At 45.8% G+C, this 18,292-nt stretch overlaps 1 protein-coding gene across 4 annotated transcripts in view; it reads left to right on the forward strand.

The window, feature by feature from the left end:
• Positions 1-18,292, forward strand: part of LOC129548761 (uncharacterized) — a 42,736-nt gene that overhangs the window by 4,363 nt on the left and 20,081 nt on the right. For 2 of the 4 annotated variants that reach the window (XM_088832322.1, XM_088832323.1), the window contains exon 2: positions 4,422-4,700. The gene's annotated coding sequence lies outside the window, so the exon portion shown is untranslated. Of the gene's footprint in view, positions 1-14; positions 112-3,114; positions 3,255-4,421; positions 4,701-18,292 lie in introns of those variants that run through there. The other 2 variants (XR_008684397.2, XM_088832324.1) reach the window with 2 other exon arrangements.

Here is an 18,292-nt window from a genome sequence, read left to right on the forward strand (position 1 = left end):
CATCTTTATTACAGCATGCCAGATGTAGTTCCCTGGCCAGGGATCAAACCCTGGCCCCCTGCATTGGGACCATGGAGTCTTAGCCAGTGGACCACCAGAGAATTCCTGCAGGTATCTTTTTGAATTATAGTTTTCCCCAGATAGATGCCCAGGAGTGGAATTACAGAATCCTGTGGTAACTCTTATTTCTAGTTTTCTGAGAAACCTCTATAGTGGCTGTACCAATTTATACTCCCACCAGCAGCATAGGAGAGTTCCTTTTCTGCACACTCTCTCTAGCATTTATTATTTGTAGACTTTTTGATGATGGCCTTGCTGTTTTCTTTATGAATTTTCCTGTGTGTGAGTGACTAACAATGAACAAGTCAACTGTACTATTGTACTGTTACTGCCGTGTACAGCAAAATGTCTCAAACTGGTTATTGTAAACATGCAATCTTTTCTCTCATCTTAAAAACAAAACCTTTCATGCCCCCACATTCCTCTCTAGATACTGTCGCATTTTCTCTCTTCCTGTGCTAGGCACAAAAGTGGCCCTCCAAAGATACATTCCTTTCCTAATTCCAGAAATCTGTGAATATCGCCCATGTGGCAGAAGAATGTATGTTACTTTATATGGTGAAAGATGTGATTAAGTTAAAGATCTTGAGAGGAGGAACTTATTCTGGATAATTTGGGTGAGCCTGATAGGCCAGCACAAGTGTCCTTATAAGAGAGGGACAGAAAGAGATCAAACACAGGCAGAAGTGGAGGAGACAATGTGACTCCAGAGGCAGAGACTGGAGTAAGGCGGGGGTAAGCCCCCAGAGGTGGCGGGCACAGACTGGGTTCTTTGCTCCAACCTCTGCAGGGAGGGGGCCTCTGCCAACTCCTTAATTTTGGACTTCCGGCCCCTAGAACTGTGAGAGAGTATGTTTCTGTCCTTTTAAGCCACTCAGTTTGTCGTAATCTCTTACAAGCTCTAAAAAACTAATACACTCCCTTCACAGCTAAATTCCTCCACAAAGTTATCTACGTTACTTCTCCTCCATTCCATATATATATATATATTTTGTTTTTAGTATTTTTTTGTTTTGTTTTGTGTGCGTGTGCTGCATCTTCACTGCTGCACGCAGGCTTTCTCTCCTTGCAGCAGACGTGGGCCACACGAGTTGCGGTGCGCAGGTGTCCCGTTGAAGCGACTTCCCTTGGTGCGGAGCACGGGCTCTAGGTGTGCATACTCAGTAGCTGTGGTACACAGGCTTGGTTGCCCCTCAGCCCATGGAATCGTCCCGAAACAGGGTTTTAACCCAAATCCCCTGTATTGGCAAGTGGATTCTTCACCACTGTACTGCCAGGGAAGTCCTCCTCCACTTCTTTTTATCCAGTCTTTCTATACTGAACATTTTAATATATACAGAAAAGTTAATGATTGGGCTTCCCTGATAGCTCAGTTGGTAAAGAATCCGCCTGCAATGCAGGAGACCTGGTTCAATTCCTGGGTCTGGAAGATCTCCTGGAAAAAAGATAGTCTACCCTCTTCAGTGTTCTTGGACTTCCCTTGTGGCTCAGCTGGTAAAGAATCCTCCTGCATTGCTGGAGACCTGGGTTTGATCCCTGGGTTGGGAAGATCCCCTGTAGAAGGGAAAGGCTACCCACTCTGGTATGCTGACCTGGAGAATTCCATGGACTGTATGGTCCACGGGGTCACAAAGAGTCAGACACGACTGAGTGAGCCCTTCTCCATTCCTTTTTATCCAGTTTTTCTATATTAGACATTTTAATATATACAGAAAAGTTAATGATTAGAGCAATAGGCAATAAAATATTCTAGATTCAGCAGTTACTAAAACTGTTAGCCCTATTTGCCTTTTCTATATATATTTTGGGGCTTCCCAGATGGTGCAGTGGTAAAGAATTCACCCGCCGATGCAAGAGATGCAGGAGATACAAGAGTTGATCCCTGGTTCAGGAAGATCCCCTGGAATAGGAAATAGCAACCTATTCCAGGATTCTTGACTGGAGAATTCCTGGGACAGAGGGGCCTGGCAAGCTACAGTTCATGAGGTCACAGAGTTGAACATGAGCGACTGAGCACATACAGCACACTATACGTTTCAGTGTATGTCTCCTAAGAATAGAAACATTCTCCTACATATTCATAATGCCTAAGTAAATTAAAATTTTTTCATTTAATAAATTAAAAATTAAGAATAATTCCCTAATATCATCTAACATTCAATATGTTTTCCAAAGTCCTTCCTTGTTCCCAAAATATACTTTATAATTTTTTTCCCTTGGCCTAGGATCCAAGCCAGGTTTATATGTTGAATGTGATTGTTAGCTTTTTAAAATTTACATTAATCTCGCACTTCTTTTGTTTTTTAACAACTTTGATAACTTTTAAACTAATTTGGCCTATATTCCTTTTTTTTCTTTAACATTTATTTATTTATTTGGCTGCGTCGGGTCTTTGTTGGGTCATGCAGGATCTTTTCTTGCGACACACTGACTCTCCAGTTGTGGCACGTGGGCTCCGGCGCACACAGGCTCCGTAGTTTCAGTGCACTGGGATTAGTTGCTCTGCAGCATGTGGGATCTTAGTTCCCTGACCAGGGATGGAATCCACATGCCCTGCATTGCAAGTTGTTTCTTTTTTAAAAAAACTTTTTTTTTCCAGATCATTTATTTGGCTATGCCGGATTTTAATTGTGGCATATGCGATCTAGTTCCCCCACCAGCGATCGAATCCAGGCCCCCTGCACTGGGAGCACAGACCCTTAGCCACTGGACCATGAGGGAAGTCTCTGACCCATATTCTTATAGTTGGCCAACATTCTGGATTTATTTGATTGTGTCACTTAGCCGGATCCTCTACCAGCTACAGTTCTTGTATACTCCAAACTGAGGCTTTCGGCCCTGATTTCTTTCTCTGGAATGAGTGATAGTCACTCAGTTGTGTCTGACTCTTTGTAACCCCATGGACTGTAGCCCACCAGGCCTCTCTGTCCACGGAATTCTCCAGGCATACTGGAGAACACTGGAGTGGGTTGCCATATCCTTCTCCATCTTTCTCTAGAGCATTCGTCTGAATCAGTTTTCCCTCTGCGGTTGTTTACTATCTCTCTCCACTAGAATGTAAGCTCCAGAAGGAATCAACGTGTGTCTGTTGGGATACCTGTTCCAGTCCACACTCTAACCAGTGCATCACAGGTACTCAGCATGTAGGTGCTGTGTGAATCAGTCCTTCACATTTAGTGACTTTACTTGTCTCAATACTACTTAACACCTATTGAGAAATTGCTGGAATAATTTACGCTGTTCCTTAAAATATCTCAGATATTTTGAAGCCTTGAATTCCTGAAAATGTCATTCCACACTTGTCTAGGCTCGCAGAGGTGTGGAATTTCCCCTAGCAATTTGAAGGCATACCTCTTTGTTATTCATATCTCCCTGGCCATCAAGGGTCCAGATCTATTTTATGCTTGAGTCACTGTACCCAACCAGGTGTTTGGTATATGTGGCCTGTTCTCTTCTCCTTGGATCCATTATTTCTGCTTATTTATCAGTCAGAAGTTTATTTTTTTGGCCACACCACACAAAATGTGAGATCTTAGTTCCCTGATCCCTTAGTTCAGGGATCAAATGCTCACCCCCTGCGTTGGAAGCACAGAGTCTTAATCACTGGACACCAGTGATTCTTCTAACCACTGCCCTGGTTAGAAGTTTATAGCTTGCTGTTTCTTGCATTCTCTAGGAACTCTGATCTCATAGTTAAGCAATAAAGTAGAGATATTGGGTGTGGACAGAGTTGTAGAGAGAAACTACAGAAGGCTCAAACCTGTTAGTAGGATCTTCTTAGCAAATGAGGATAGCTAACATTGACTGAATTCTTATAATAATCAAAATAATCTCGTAGGTACTGTACTGAGCACTTAACATATTCTCTATCATCTAATCTTTCCAACAACTCTCTGAGATAAGAACTGTCAATCTCTCAGCTCTACTTAACTAGAAACTGCCTGGGCTAGGCCCAGAGCCAAGGCAGCCTGAACCCAGACCCGCATGGGAAACCATTGTGCTGAATTGCTTCTGTTCTTGCTAGCTGAGCCCGACAACCTGTTCTCCTAGCCTTTCACAGCATGGTCTGCCATTCTGGCTGGGAGTCAGGGAGCAAGGTTGTGGAGCCACCTGTCCATTCATTCAATGAATGCTTGTTTTTAAAAAAATTTTATTATTATTTTTTGGCCATGCCATGTGGCATGCGGGATCTTAGTTCCTGGACCAGGGATCAAACCTGTGCCCCCTGCAGTGGAAGAATGGACTCTTAACCACTGGACCACCAGGGAAGTCCCAGTGAGTGCTTGTTGAATGAGCGCACCAGAGGCAAGTTTTTAAGAACATAAATGCCAAAAGACAATAACGTTTATTTTCTTTCTCAGACCTCTGCCTCCCCAAGATCAACCACTCTGGGCCTCCTGGTGATAGAGTGTAGAGAAACTGTTGCCCCTCTTCTAAGAGGCCTGCACAGGCACCCAGTCAAGACGGACAGTTTTCTGTTATGTGAGTCTCTCAGATTGCGCTTCGCAGTATATAAATTGTGAACTAAATCATCAAACTTCTTCTTTGGCTGAATCACATTTTCTCCTGGAATATGAGATGCATTCCACTGAGACCACAGAAAGAAAAAGTGAAGATCAAGACGCCATGACACCACTTGTGTAAGTGCAGATATTTTCAATCATCTGAGTAGCTAGAACTTTATATAATATATATATTTTTTACTAAACTTAACCAAAATGTGCACATTACAGGGAATTGTGGGCTCTTGGGTGATTTTATATGTTTTTATTATTCTTTCTTTTATTATTCCCGAAGATCCCTGTTTCTGTCTTTCTTTTTTCTTTTCCTTTTTGGCCACAAATTGCGACAGTCAGAACTTCCCTGACCAGGGGTTGAACCCATGCTCCCTGCAGTGGCAGCTTGGAGTCTTAACCACTGGACTACCAGGGAAGTCCAAGATCCCTGTTTCTAACAACAATTTGTATAAAAGTGGCGTTATTATATGGCTTTTGTTCAAGTGCCCTCTTGGTCCCATTAATTCATTCAGCCAACACTGAACACTCACCAGCGTGCTAGCTGGAAATACAACAAATATAAGGGACCAGGTTCTTGCCCTCAGCTTCCTGTCCATCTCACGCTGAGAGAGATGCCTCAGTAAGCCAGTCACCACACACTGTGAGAGGACTTGAAGGAACCTATGTACTCTGTCTGGTGGGAAATGCAGAGGAGGCAGGGTGACTGGTTAGAGAGGTGATCCCAGAAGGCTTCATGGTGGAGGTGACCGTTTGGGGCTGGACTTAGCAGGGTGAGAAGGGGGTGACATTGGGTGAGAAGAGGACAACAAAGATTCTAAGCAGGAAGAATAGTGTTGCCAATGTATAATGACCAGAAACCATGTGACTCATTGGGAAAAGGTGAAAAAAGTAGTTTGGTGTAGCTGGAACAGAGAGAGGATTATAGAGACTGGGAGGAGGTGAGCTGGGGGTGGGGGGAGCCTTGCATGTAAGAATAAGGAAACTGACCTTTGTTCTGTAGGTGACAGGGAAAAAGACTCCAGCATGTCTTTGCTTTTCATCATTTGCTGAGCAGAGAGATTGAGTCAGCTGGGAGCAGCATGGGAGTGGGTCAAAATGGGACACTAAGTAGGTCCCTGGCACAGAGGCCCCTGCTCAGTAGTGCAGGAGGCCTGTTCATTAGATCACAGGAATGAACAGTTCAGGAGTGAGAGGACGAGACTATAAACTAAGGCACAGAAAATGGGGATGAAAACAAGAGGGCAAAAAAAAAGAAAAAAGAAAACAAGAGGGCAGACTGAAGGAGCAATCCTATTTGACAGAATTTGCTGATTAGTTATGAATGATGGTGATGAGGGAGACACCAAGCTTACAACTAATCATAGCTGATGTCTTTCACCAAATGCCTACTTTGCAGGTAGATTCTTTGCCTGCAATATTTCCTTTTTCTCCCATAGTCGCCATCTGAGGGGAGTTATGTTATTGTCTGCATTTTATAGATGAGGAAGTTGGGCCCTGGAGTGGTCAAAGTGACTAGGCAGGTATATCACTTTGAATCCAAGGATTTGAACCCAAGGGAAGGGAGGAAAGCAACAACCAGGCCCAGTTAACGAGTGGCAGACTCGGGCTCCCCAGATTCACAGCCAGGCTGCCTGAGGGCCATATTAGGCCACAGATGTGTACTGCTTGGCCCATAGAATATTTTTTTTTCCAAATGACTTTAAAAGTTTTTTTTTTATGTGACCAGTTTTAAAATCTGTTGACTTTGTGGCAATATTGGTTCAGTTTTATGTTTTGATTTTTGAGGGAGAGGCCTTGCGACATGTGGGATCTGAGCTCCCTGACCAGGGATCGAACCCACATCCCCTGCATTGACAGGCAAAATCTTAACCACAGGACTGCAAGGAGAGTCACTTGGCCCACAGAATATTCTGAAAGCAGTTTTTAGAACTAACTGCTAATGTTTAAAATAGAGGTCCTTATTAAAACCTGGGTTTCTGGTTTTTCCTGAAAAGTAAGAAGCTCTGGCCACCCGGGCCCATAGAGCAACTCTTGCAGCTGGTCTGCCTTCCCTTTGGCTGTAGCCGGTGCTCTGCTGTTGACCAGAGCCCGCCAGCTTGCCTGGGTCCCTGCCCCGCTTTGCAGGTGCTCAAGTTTGCTGGTTCAGTTTGACACCAGGCTGTGCCTATTCATTTGAGCTCATGTCAAGCCCAGGCCTCCAACTGATGGCCAAATACTCTTTCTGAATGTTAGGGAATATAAGATAAAAACAGTAATGTGTTTTGCTTTGTTTTTTCTTTCGTACTGTGGGAATTGAGAAAAACTAAATACCCACCCATGCTTGAGTGCCCATAAGGAGGAGGTTTTCGTACAGGCCAAAGGTCAATGGTTGCAGTTCCTGGAAACAACACCCACTAAAATGAAGTGTCAAGTGTCAAATGGCCAAAGTAATGGGAGCTATACAAATCATGTTGTGATTTTTTGTGTGTTTAATTTGTTTTGTAATTGATTAATTTGCTTGAATTTTTTCAAAGTTTTTTTTTTTTTTTTTTTTGCTGTGGACCATTTTCAAAGATTTATTGAATTTGTTACAATATTGCTTCTATTTAATGTTTTGGTTTTTTGGCTGTGAGGCATGTGGGATCTCAGCTCCCCGATCAGGGATTGAACCCATTACCCACTGCTTAGTGAAGTCTTAACCACTGGACCACCAGGGAAGTCCCTGCTGGAATTTTGAGTTGTGAACTTTGAACATATTATAAGGAAATTTTTGGAGAAAAAACGTGTGCGTGTGTCATAGCTTACAAAGCTTGGAATTCTCTGTAGAAATTCAAGTTCAGAACATTTTTTAACGGTTTTTGCAATTTGCTAAGAGTCGGACACGACTGAGCCACTGAACTGAACTGAACTGAAAGGTTGAAACGTGTTTCTGTTCCGTTTAGTTACAATGTGAAGCACAAGATGACAGAAAGGTTTCTGTCCACCTTAACTGTCTTGTTCCATCTAAGATGCAACAAGGCCAGAGCAACCGCCAGTCTGGACAAATGATAGATTTTATGTTTGTGTGAGACGGCTTGCAATTTGTAAAGGTTTCTGTCCACCTTAACTGTCTTGTTCCATCTAAGATGCAACAAGGGCCAGAGTAACCGCCAGTCTGGACAAATGATAGATTTTATGTTTGTGTGAGACTGCTTGCAATTTGTAAACTGCACTTAAGAGACACAGGTTCAAACAGGTGCAAGGAAGAGAGAAGACAGCAGAGCTTTAGGAGTTTGGCTCCTAATCTGTGTCCTGTATGCAACCCCAGAGGGTTTCCCCCATGCTTGGCTGCCTGACTCAGGGACTGAAGGAAGGCGGCAGCTGCTGCTCCTGGGCACGGACTTTTCAGAGGCCGCTGGGCACTCCTCTGGGATGGCCACTGGGTCGCAGAGGTTCATTGTCCATCTTGCAAGGGTTATCATGTTGTCAGACCACCCTGACCCAGCTCTTAAGAGGTCTGCCCTGGGATCTTCCCCCTAGTGGGCCCAAATTAATCTTACAATGTTTGTACTGCAGATCAATTTGGTCTAAGGAGCTGTTTCTACCCTGATGAATTAAGGCTTGTGAGGTCACGCTTTGGTGCTCCGTGGACTCTGACTCCTGCCCAGCACATTCTCCTTCCTCCTTCCTCTCCTCATCAGAAATTCTCCACCCCCGGTCCCCCAATATGCATACCTAGGGTGGGGCCTGGATGTGTGTTGTGGTCAGTTCTTCCATTCTTGGCAGTATCGCCTGGAATCCATCATGTCTTGTTGATATCGTATAGACAAATGCCCGTATTAGGTGGTTGGCACCATGTTGAGCCAGGGACACAACAGACAGGTGCTCTGCCCTTGGGGACAAGAGGAACACACCGACTCATTCACGAACAACGTGGCATTTCATCACAGTGCTGTAACAACTGGTACTTTATCTCAGTCACATTATAATTGGCTCAGTGGTAAAGAATCCACCTGCCAACACAGGAGATGAAAGAGATATAGGTTCGATTCCTGGGTCAGGAAGATCCCCTGGAGAAGGAAATGGCAACCCATTCCAGTATTCTTGCCTGGAGATTTCCACAGAGGAGCCTGGAAGGCTACAGTCCATGGGGTTGCAAAGAGTCAGACATGACTGAGCACACACACATATTGAAATTTCATTTTTGCAGTATCACCTATAAAGCCTAGACTCCCCCAAAGATCCAGACAGGTTCTTGGTAAAATTCTTCTACTTCTTCATTCCTTGACAAGTATTTCTTCAGCACCTATCAGGCACTATTCCAGAAGTCAGGATTGTAACAGAAAACAAAACTGACAAATATCCCTGTTCTGTTGCTTATGCTGTTGTGGAAGGAGACAGAAAACCTGTGTCCATATGTAATATGAGCTAAGAATTTTGAAGAAAAACCAAGAAGGGTAGCAGAGAGAGAATGACAGAGGGGAGTGGCACAGTTTGGAGGACTGTGTTTTTTAGAGAAAGTCGTTAGGGAAGGCCTTTCTGATGAGGTGACTCTCCAAGTCAGGCCCAGAAAGGGGTGAGAGAGAAGCAACTGGTTGGAGGAAGTCCTTTTCAGGCTGGAGGCCGAGGGGACAGCGCCTCCCAGTGGTGAGCGCTCCTAGTCCGTCTGAGGAATAGGAAGTCACTGTGGGAACATACGGGCTCCTCGGTTTCCTGCTGGGCAAGTTCATGGACCTGGTTGAGAAGCACAGATGAATCATTTACGTGGAGACATTTATGTAAATCATCAAGCACTGTATCAAAGTTACTCTCTTTATACTGACTTCATCAAATATTTGTAGAATGTCTAAATCATCATGGATCATAATTATTTACGATTCTGCCCTTTCATTTTTTTTTTATTATTGAGGTGAAATCCACATAACGTATAATTAACCATTTTAAAGTGTATGATCCAGTGAAATTTAGTGTCTTCATGTGATTGTGCAACCATTACTTCTATTTAGTTCCGAAATTTTTTCATCACCCTGCCCTTTCATTTGTAAAAAAAAATTATTTATTTGGCTGCACAGGAGTCTTAGTTGCAGCATGCAGGATCTTCAGTTGCAGCATGTGGGATCTAGTTCCCTGACCAGGGATTGAACCGGGGCCTGCTGTGTTGGGAGTGCAGAGTCTAGCCACTGGACCACCTGGGAAGTCTCTCATTTTTAATATTAGTTTGTCACCACTCTTTTTTTTAATTTGTAATTAATTTATTTGACTGCGCTGGATCTTAGCTGCGGCATGGGAGATCTTGAATTTTTGTTGCCGCATGTGGGATCTTTTTTTTTTTCTTTTTCAGCTGTGGCATGCAGGATCTTTAGTTGTCCTATGTGAAATCTAGTTCCCCAACCAGGGGTCAAGCCTACGTCCCCTGCATTGGGAGCATGAAGTCTTAGCCATTGAACTACCAGGGGAGTCCCTGTTAGCACTCTTGAAAAAGGATTCCCCCCCCCATATCTGACTGCACCCTTTCTGGCTTGCCTTCACCAGTTCTTATGATTCATCTATGTGTTTGTTCAACAGATATTTATCGCACATGTGTTGTGCAGTAGGCACCGTGCTGGTAGGTAATACAGAAGACACCCAGGTCTCCGAACTTAGGGGACTCATAATCCAATGGAGGATTTAGACACTAACCATAAATTATCAGAAAATTGATTTAAATCATGATAAATGCTTTTTAAAAAAAAGTGCTTCCAGAATTACACTTAAAGCATTTATGAAGTTACTAAAGCTACCAGAAGTAAGGTGCCACTACCTACTAGAGCTTTGAATAACATGACTAAATTGTTTTGATGATTGTGCGCTTGGTTCAAAGACACTGGAGAGAAAGATCACCTCAGGAAAGTGACCTGGATGTTGTCAGGGCAGAGAGCAGAACGGCAGGCAGAGGTGGAACACGGTGGTACTTCATTCATTTCCTCCTGGTAACAGCCCTTTGCAAGGTCAGATACTGTTACCGACCACTCCCATTTTATAGATGTGGAAACTGAAACTTAGAAGGTCCTGCCTCGCCTAAAGCCACCTGGCAGGCCTTATAGCCAATGTTTCCCTCTAGCCGTCTGTCCGGTAAAGCTGAAAAACCTTTTGTCCAATAGAGGGCAGTCGCGCATCTGGTTGGAAGAAGGCAAGCACGCCCGCGCCGGGTTGGTCCGTATCTACCCGGCCCAGATGGCGTGCTCCCAGACTTCCAGGAGAGGGCGCTGCTGGGCTGGCCTCGGAGTCTCCTGGCGGGACCTCCCTGGGTCCTGCCCTCCTGCCCCCTACCCGCCCACCCTCGCACCAAGACGCCTGACCCAGCAAGCCCTCAGCACCCTCGGGCCTTTTCTTACACACTGATGTGTGCATCTGTGTTTTCCTAGATGATTGTTTCTTAATCACGCTCTGGAATAACAAATCAGTAACCCAGTCACCTCAAGTAGCTAGTGGTCACCAAAACATGGGGAATAGCCCCCTGGGCAGGAGCCACAGAAAATGCTAGCGTGGTCCTCGGGGCCACGTGGTACAGCAGTGCCACCATGGTGCCACCGCGGCACGTCCGTCATGTAGGAACAATTGTGGGGTTTTTTTTTAGGCGGGATGACCTGGCAACATTTCCACCCCACCCACAGCTAGTTTCGCTTTCCTAATGTTGTTAAAAAGTACCTTCTAACTGAAGTAGGGTGGTTGAACAAGTTCCAGCATTTTACTTAGCTTTTCTATGTGATCATTGAAGATTTCTTCCTTCTAGTGGGTCTTTTTCCTGCTCTCTCTCAAAGATGCCCGGGACTGTCACCTTTGGCATTTGTCCAAAGTCCAGGTCCTAATAGCTTTTGGACTGAGGGTTTTGGAAGAATTGCTTTTTAATCTGGAAAGTGCCAGCCTTATACAGAGCAGTAACTCATCCTGCCAGGAATCATCAGTAGGCAGAGCTATGCTCATGTTCTGCTGACCTATCTCTTTTTAAAGGGGAAGGGGGCTGATTTGTTGGGGGAAAAAAATGAAAATTGTGGATAGGTCAGTTTGGAGGATTGTTTGAACCTTTGCTTTCTTCAACGTGATAAACTCTGGTTTACCAAAAAGAGCGGGCAGTGAGAGGAAATTGAGAGGTGAAACGATTGCAAGATCCCTGCGTTCACCTACTAAGCTGAGTACGGCAGAGAAAGACTTCTTTGAGCTGTGCTGTGGGAAGCCATGTGGCATCAGCTTTTGGGACAATCTCAGTTTCTGAGGCAGAAGACACTGGCCCTTTGCTGAGTGCATCAGACTGCCACCAATTCTCAGTTCTGAAAATGTGGCCATCAGAGAAGCCTGTGAGCAGCACTGTGAAACAGTTGTTACCTGCTCAGGAATGACCTTATCCAGGCCATAAGCTCCCTGCAGGATTCCTCCACCTCCCTTATAATGCAAGTCTTTTGGTAATAATCACCTGCATTTGTAGGACCTTAAAGAATTTTTGATACAAGAAGATACAAATTGGTTATCGACCTGTCTTTTTTTCAGTTTAAGCAACAAACCTCTTCTTTGGTTATAAAAAAAAAAATAAAAAATGAAAAGAAAGTGGAAGATACAATGGAGATCAGTTCTAGAATAAAAGAATTATTTGTGTCAGCAGTCCCAGCTGAGGCACGCAAACCCAGGAAGACTTACCCTTTCTACAGGAATAGTCTTCTCTTTACCAGAGATTCATGCTTGGACTTATTTAAATATGAGACTCTTCTGGAGGATGTCAGGAGGTGGGAGGATAGAAAAACCAGAGGATAACTATCCAGAGCTGTTACCAGTGGAGGATGTCTTAAGTGAAAACAAAGGGTCTGATTACCAGTGAGTCGGAAAGGGCTGAGATCTGCATTTAGAAGACCCTGAGCTGTGCGTCAAGCCGGGTTTGCCAGGCTGGCACGGTCAGCCCTGCAGCAGCGCCTCAGAGCAGAGGCTGTGGCCTTTAGAGCACCTGTCCGTGGCGGTTTCTCATTCACAACACTAAGTGATTGTCAGACCCACGTGCTGACTGCTCAGATCTGATGCATCTATAAGGAGAACGATCCATCCACTCATGCCCCAATCTGGTGCCGAATCAGAATGTGGCGCTTCTCACCCCTCTTGCCTCTGGAAGAGGACTGAACAAGAAGAGAGAAGGCAAAAGTTTCACATGCCCAGAGGCGAGCAGATGCTGCAGAGATGAATTTCTTAAAAAAGAAATAAAGCGGGTTTAATCTGGGAGTCTGATCACCACTAAGAATGTGTTTCTATTTCATCACTCGGTTTCTAGTTCCGCCTTCCAGCTCAGACCTGTGTGTGCAGCAGCGTCTCCGGAAGCGCCTTCATTCTCAGCCTGTCTCCTTGCCCCACCCCGCCCCCCGGGCACAGTTCCTCACTGGCACCTGGGCTGCGACCTTCAAGGACACCCCCCTTTCCTGAGTCCTCCTATGAACCTGCCAAAGACAGAGAGATTGGGCCGGCACTCTCAGGTGGTGCTAGGCTTCCCGAAGGTTGTGATCACCCCTCAAAAGGACTTCTGCTTGGTGATATTTCTGAGGAGTCCAGGGAGGCACCCGCTTGGACACTGATTCAGTTGGCAGGGAGGCAGCACAGCTTTTCGATGCCTATCTAGTCCAGCTCAGTCAGCCTGGGGAAGGGCAGGTGTCTCTGGCTGCTGTGGGAGTGAGAGCGTGGCTTTGGTAACTTTTGCACCAAGAATCCTTAGGATGTTATGAGGTTTCTCCTCAGTTCCCTCATCTTAAAGTTTACCCACTCATGCAGCATCCACAGGATCGGGCCTTCTCTTTTGTCTTGGTTATATGTGTCTTCTTTTTACAAATTACGTTTTTTAAAAACAGGTTTTATTTATTTGTTTGTTTACAATTTCTTGCTGTACCCTGCAGCATGTGGGATCTTAGTTTCTGGGCAAGTGATTGAAACCCGACTCTCTGCGTTGGGAGGCAGAGTCTTAACCCCTGGACCGCCAAGCAAGTCCAGTCTTAGTTATATTCTCAAAGGAAAACTCACAAGAATGACAGAATCTGAAAAATATCAATGCAAAGAGGAGGCTCAGGCTGTCAGGTCAGATCCCAGCGTCCAGCTTGGGGGCATAAGGAGAACAAATCTTCATTATTGGCCAGTGAGGAATTCCCTCTAAATAATCTTTTAAAATAAATATCATTTCCTCCTTTCACTTACTTACTTATGGCTGTCCTGGGTCTTTGTTGCTGCGGTTGCTTTCTCTGGTTGTAGTGAACAGTAACTACTCTTTGTTGAGGCGCGTGGGCTTCTCATTGCAGTGGGCTCCGTAGTTGCGGCTCTCGACACCGGCTCAGTAGTTGTGGAGTCTGGGCTTAGTTGCTCTGCAGCATGTAGGATCATCTCAGACCAGGGATCGCACCTGTGTCTCCTGCACTGGCAGGTAGATTCTTTACCACTGAGCCACCAGGGAAGCCCCTCACCCAAATAATCTTCAAAAGGAGTGGAACCAAGGGATAAGTCAGAGTATATGTAGCGGCCCTGGTTAGGAGGCTGTCTGTCCATCTGTTAACAGATAGTTCCATGATGGGGGCAGTAAGGCCTGACTACTAGCAGTGCTCTGTAAAAAGAGCTGACAAGGTATTCAGCTACAGACTTGCTCTGTCTTCTTGTCCAGGCTGGCATGTGCCAGAAAGAGAGTAAAATATTGAAGGGGCAGCACAAGTGTGAGTTCCACAGAACAAACCGCCTGGAAAGGGAGAGCACCTTTAGATCCAGCAGGGCAGCGAGGTCCCAGATGAATGACGTTACCCACGAGTGCCTCCCTCCTGGGGAGCCCCGAGGCTGAGGCTGTTTTGGGCTCAGAGTCACACATGGGACAGTCCTGCTGACAGTGTGGTTTCCTGCCCTACACGTACCCCGTCAGCAGGATACCGTTGACATGATTTGCTTGCTGAATTATGGCACATTATGCACAATATCTTTTAAGTTCAATGAAATTAATGTTTAGAAATACCGTAGGTAGAAGAGGCCAGAAAAGCACTATAGTAAACAGTGATTACTGAGATTAGAGTGTGTGGAACTTTAGCACCTTGTGGATTTGTAGGAGTTATTCAGGACAAGTCCCCGGCTCTTCTGGGAAGCAGGTAGGTTCCTGAAGGAGATCAGTCCTGATTGAGGTATTTTAGGTAGCTCAGGGCAGACTAAGGAAGGGAGAAAAGAGATAGGGCATCAGAAAACGTCTCTGAATACCAGGAGTTGTTACCTCCCTCTGCAAAAACACCGCGGGTTGAATTGTTTGGATCAGTTATACAGGAAAAAAAGATAGACTGAGGCAGAAACCCTGGGCGCAGACTTTGGAGGCCACGTTCAGGGAGGAGAAGCCCACAGCCGCCTCTTTGACTTCACAGGTGACGTAGTTGAACCCCAGACCTCACTGTAAGGTGTGGAGTCACTCCAAATTTATAAGCTTATTAAACTTGCGTGTTTGACTGTCTACACAGTCCTCCTTTAGAGAAAACACACAGAATGCTTCCAGCCACACCTTCTTAAACCACTTGGCTGACAGTTTTTTACTTCTAATTACTCTAGTGAGCGTCTCTATTATTTACAAAGTTGGAGAAGGCGGGGGTGGGAGTGTAGAGGGGTCAAATTCAGCCCATCTTTTGGAGTCAGTCTGAACTGTCAGAGACCAGAGTAGAGGACCCCTGCCTCCCTCTCTCGATTTCTCTCTGTCACACACACATACACACGCGTGCACACTCTCAACTATCTGATTTGCTGTGGCCCTGGGGCCAGGGTCAGGGTTTTTGAGTTTGTTTACACTTTTTCGTTGGCTTTCTGGTTCACCCCAAAGCGCCCCCTCCCCATTCACTTAAAAAAAATTTTTTTTAATTTATTTGGCTGCGCTGGGATCTAGTTCCCTGACCAGGGATCGAACCTGGGCCCCCTGCCCTGGGAGCATGGAGTCTTAGCTACTGGACCACCAGGGAAGTCCCTCATTCACTTTTGTTTCAGTACAATGAGAAGGCTGCTTCTTTTCCTGTTTTTCTTTCTTTCCTTGGTTGTTGGCCAGATCAATGAGACACTTGTTATAAAGTAGTTCGTTAGAAGCATTTCAAGAAGAGCACAGCCTGACTCGCTGTTGCACTTGTGTCAGTTCACAAATCTCCACAGTCCAGGGTTCCTTCTGTGGCCTCGGGGATGGGGCCCAAGAGCAAGGAGAAGACGCTCTGGACACGGCCCTGGGTGGTACTCTGGGGTGGGTTGGCATTGCTCCTTCCTGACCTTGGCCTTGACACTCAGCCCCAGAAGTGGGATAAGTGGTGATTTGACACCTCGTCAGGTAAGACCTCTGCTACCCCTGCATGACTTGCCAGGCCGCCCAGTTCCCACCCGTGTTCCAGGAACAGAGCCAGAATGAGAAGATTGTTTCTTCCGATGCAGGTTGATAAGATGTTTTCAAGGATGAGGCAGCCAGGAACTGGTGAGCCCTGCTCCCTTGTGTGTAGAGGCTTCAGAGTTCTGGCAAGAGGGCACAGGGATACCCCTCCTTCCTGGGGGCTCTCGCTCAGCACAGCCAGTTAGGCAGCCAGGGGCTGGGGACCAGGGACCATCAAGGTAAACTGCAGGCCTCGTAAGCAAGATGCTGTTGTCCCTCCTGGGCTGGCGACACCGTGGCCTGCTACAGCGGGAGGGTGACTGAAGGGCAGCTGTGCTGGGCAGGCGGCCCTCCCCACAGCAGCTCCCCTGGGTCGTGTCTTCACTAAACCTGTGCTGTCTGTGACTGTCAGACCTCTTCCAAACTACCTTCCCTCATGGGTCATGAGGAGTTGGGTTTCTTTTTTAATTAATTTATTTTGATTGGAGGCTAATTACTTTACAGTATTGTGGTGGTTTTTTGCCATACATTGACATGAATCAGCCACGGGTATACGTGTGTCCCCGCCCCGGTCCCGAACCCCCCCCATTCCATCCCTCTGGGTTGTCCCAGTGCACCGGCTTTGAGCGCCCTGTTTCATACGTTGAACTTGGACTGGTCATCTGTTTCACGTATGGTAATATACATGTTTCAACGCTATTCTCTCAGATCATTCCATACTCGCCTTCTCCCACAGAGTCCAAAAGTCTGTTCTTCATATCTGTGTCTCTTTTGCTGTCTCACATATAGGGTCATTGTTACCATCTTCCTAAATTCCATATATATGCGTTAGTATACTGTATTGGTGTTTTTCTTTCTGGCTTACTTCACTCTGTATAATAGGCTCCAGTTTCATCCACATCATTAGAACTGACTCAGATGTGTTCTTTTTAATGGCTGAGTAATATTCCATTGTGTATATATACCACAACTTTCTTATCCATTTGTCTGCCGATGGACATCTAAGTTGCTTCCATGTCCTGGCTATTGTAAACAGAGCTGTGATGAACATTGGAGTACATGTGTCTCAATTCTGGTTTCCTCAGTGTGTATGCCCAGCAATGGGATTGCTGGGTCATATGGCAGTTCTATTTCCTGTTTTTTAGGGAATCTCCACACTGTTCTCCACAGTGGCTGTACTAGTTTGCCTTCCCACCAACAGTGTAAGAGGGTTCCCTTTTCTCCACACCCTCTCCAGCATTTATTGTTTGTAGACTTTTGGATAGCAGCCATTCTGACTGGCGTGAAATGGTCCCTCACTGTGATTTTGATTTGCATTTCTCTGATAATGAGTGATGCTGAGCATCTTTTCATATGTTAGCCATCTATAAGTCTTCTTTGGGAAAATGTCTGTTTAGTTCTTTGGCCCATTTTTTGATTGGGTCATTTAAGCAGCTGAGTTTCTTATGAGAATTCGATCCGCATCCCCAGAGGAGGAACCACTGAGCCCAGGACAGCCTCAGGAGCTGTTCTCAGGAGCCTCAGGAGAGCCCCAAGGACACAGGAATCTTCTGGAGACAGTGGGGGTCGGGGGGTTTGTAGACGTGAGCCCACAGTCTAGTGGGAGCTCATTAAACCCTGTTGAGAGGAACCTGGCAATTGTTTGAGGAAAGGGAGATAGACAGAGCAGAGGCTGAGGAGATTGTGGAGCTGAAGGACGACAGGAGGAGAGGTTTAGTTATGCTAATTAATTAGACTCACTGGAAGGGAATAGAACATTCATTGGGTGGCCAAAAGGAGTTCTTAGCAGAAAAAAGTTGCGAACTTCTGAACTGGGGATTGAGAAAGGTGTGATGGGCCAATGTCTTAGAAAGGAGGGAGACACGGAATCCCCACCAAGTGGTTAGAAGTAAGTGCTTTCACTGCTGAAGTGAACTGAAAGTCGCTCAGTCATGTCGGACTCTTTGCAACCCCATGGCCTATACAGTCCATGGAATTCTCTAGGCCAGAATACTGGAGTGGGTAGCCTTTCTCTTCTCCAGGGGATCTTCCCAACCCAGGAATTGAACCCAGGTCTCCCGCATTGCAGGCGGATTCTTTATCAGGTGAGCCACACAAGGGAAGCCCTTCACTCCTGAACCAGGGTTCAATCCCTGGTCGGGGAGCCAGTCATGAGTGGATGTCTCCTGTGTTTCTGCCAACAAAATGTGCCATTTTGATGTCAAGTGATACTTAAGTGTTTTTGTGTGCATGTGTGTGGTTGTCTGCTGAGCAATTCTGAGTTTTAAGAAAATGTTGGTGAAGTCTGCAACCCACAGTTCCTGTCACTGAGGTTCCATCCAGGCCATGCTCAGGGAGAGGGGCCCTTGCTCCCGGCCCCTCGCCATGGAGCACATCCTTCTGTCAGGACCCTTCCTCC

This window comes from Moschus berezovskii, chromosome 25 (genome assembly GCF_049115385.1).
Source record: "Moschus berezovskii isolate FMDL1 chromosome 25, NW_MosBer_1.0, whole genome shotgun sequence".
In the NCBI taxonomy this organism is placed as follows: Eukaryota; Metazoa; Chordata; class Mammalia; order Artiodactyla; family Moschidae; genus Moschus; species Moschus berezovskii.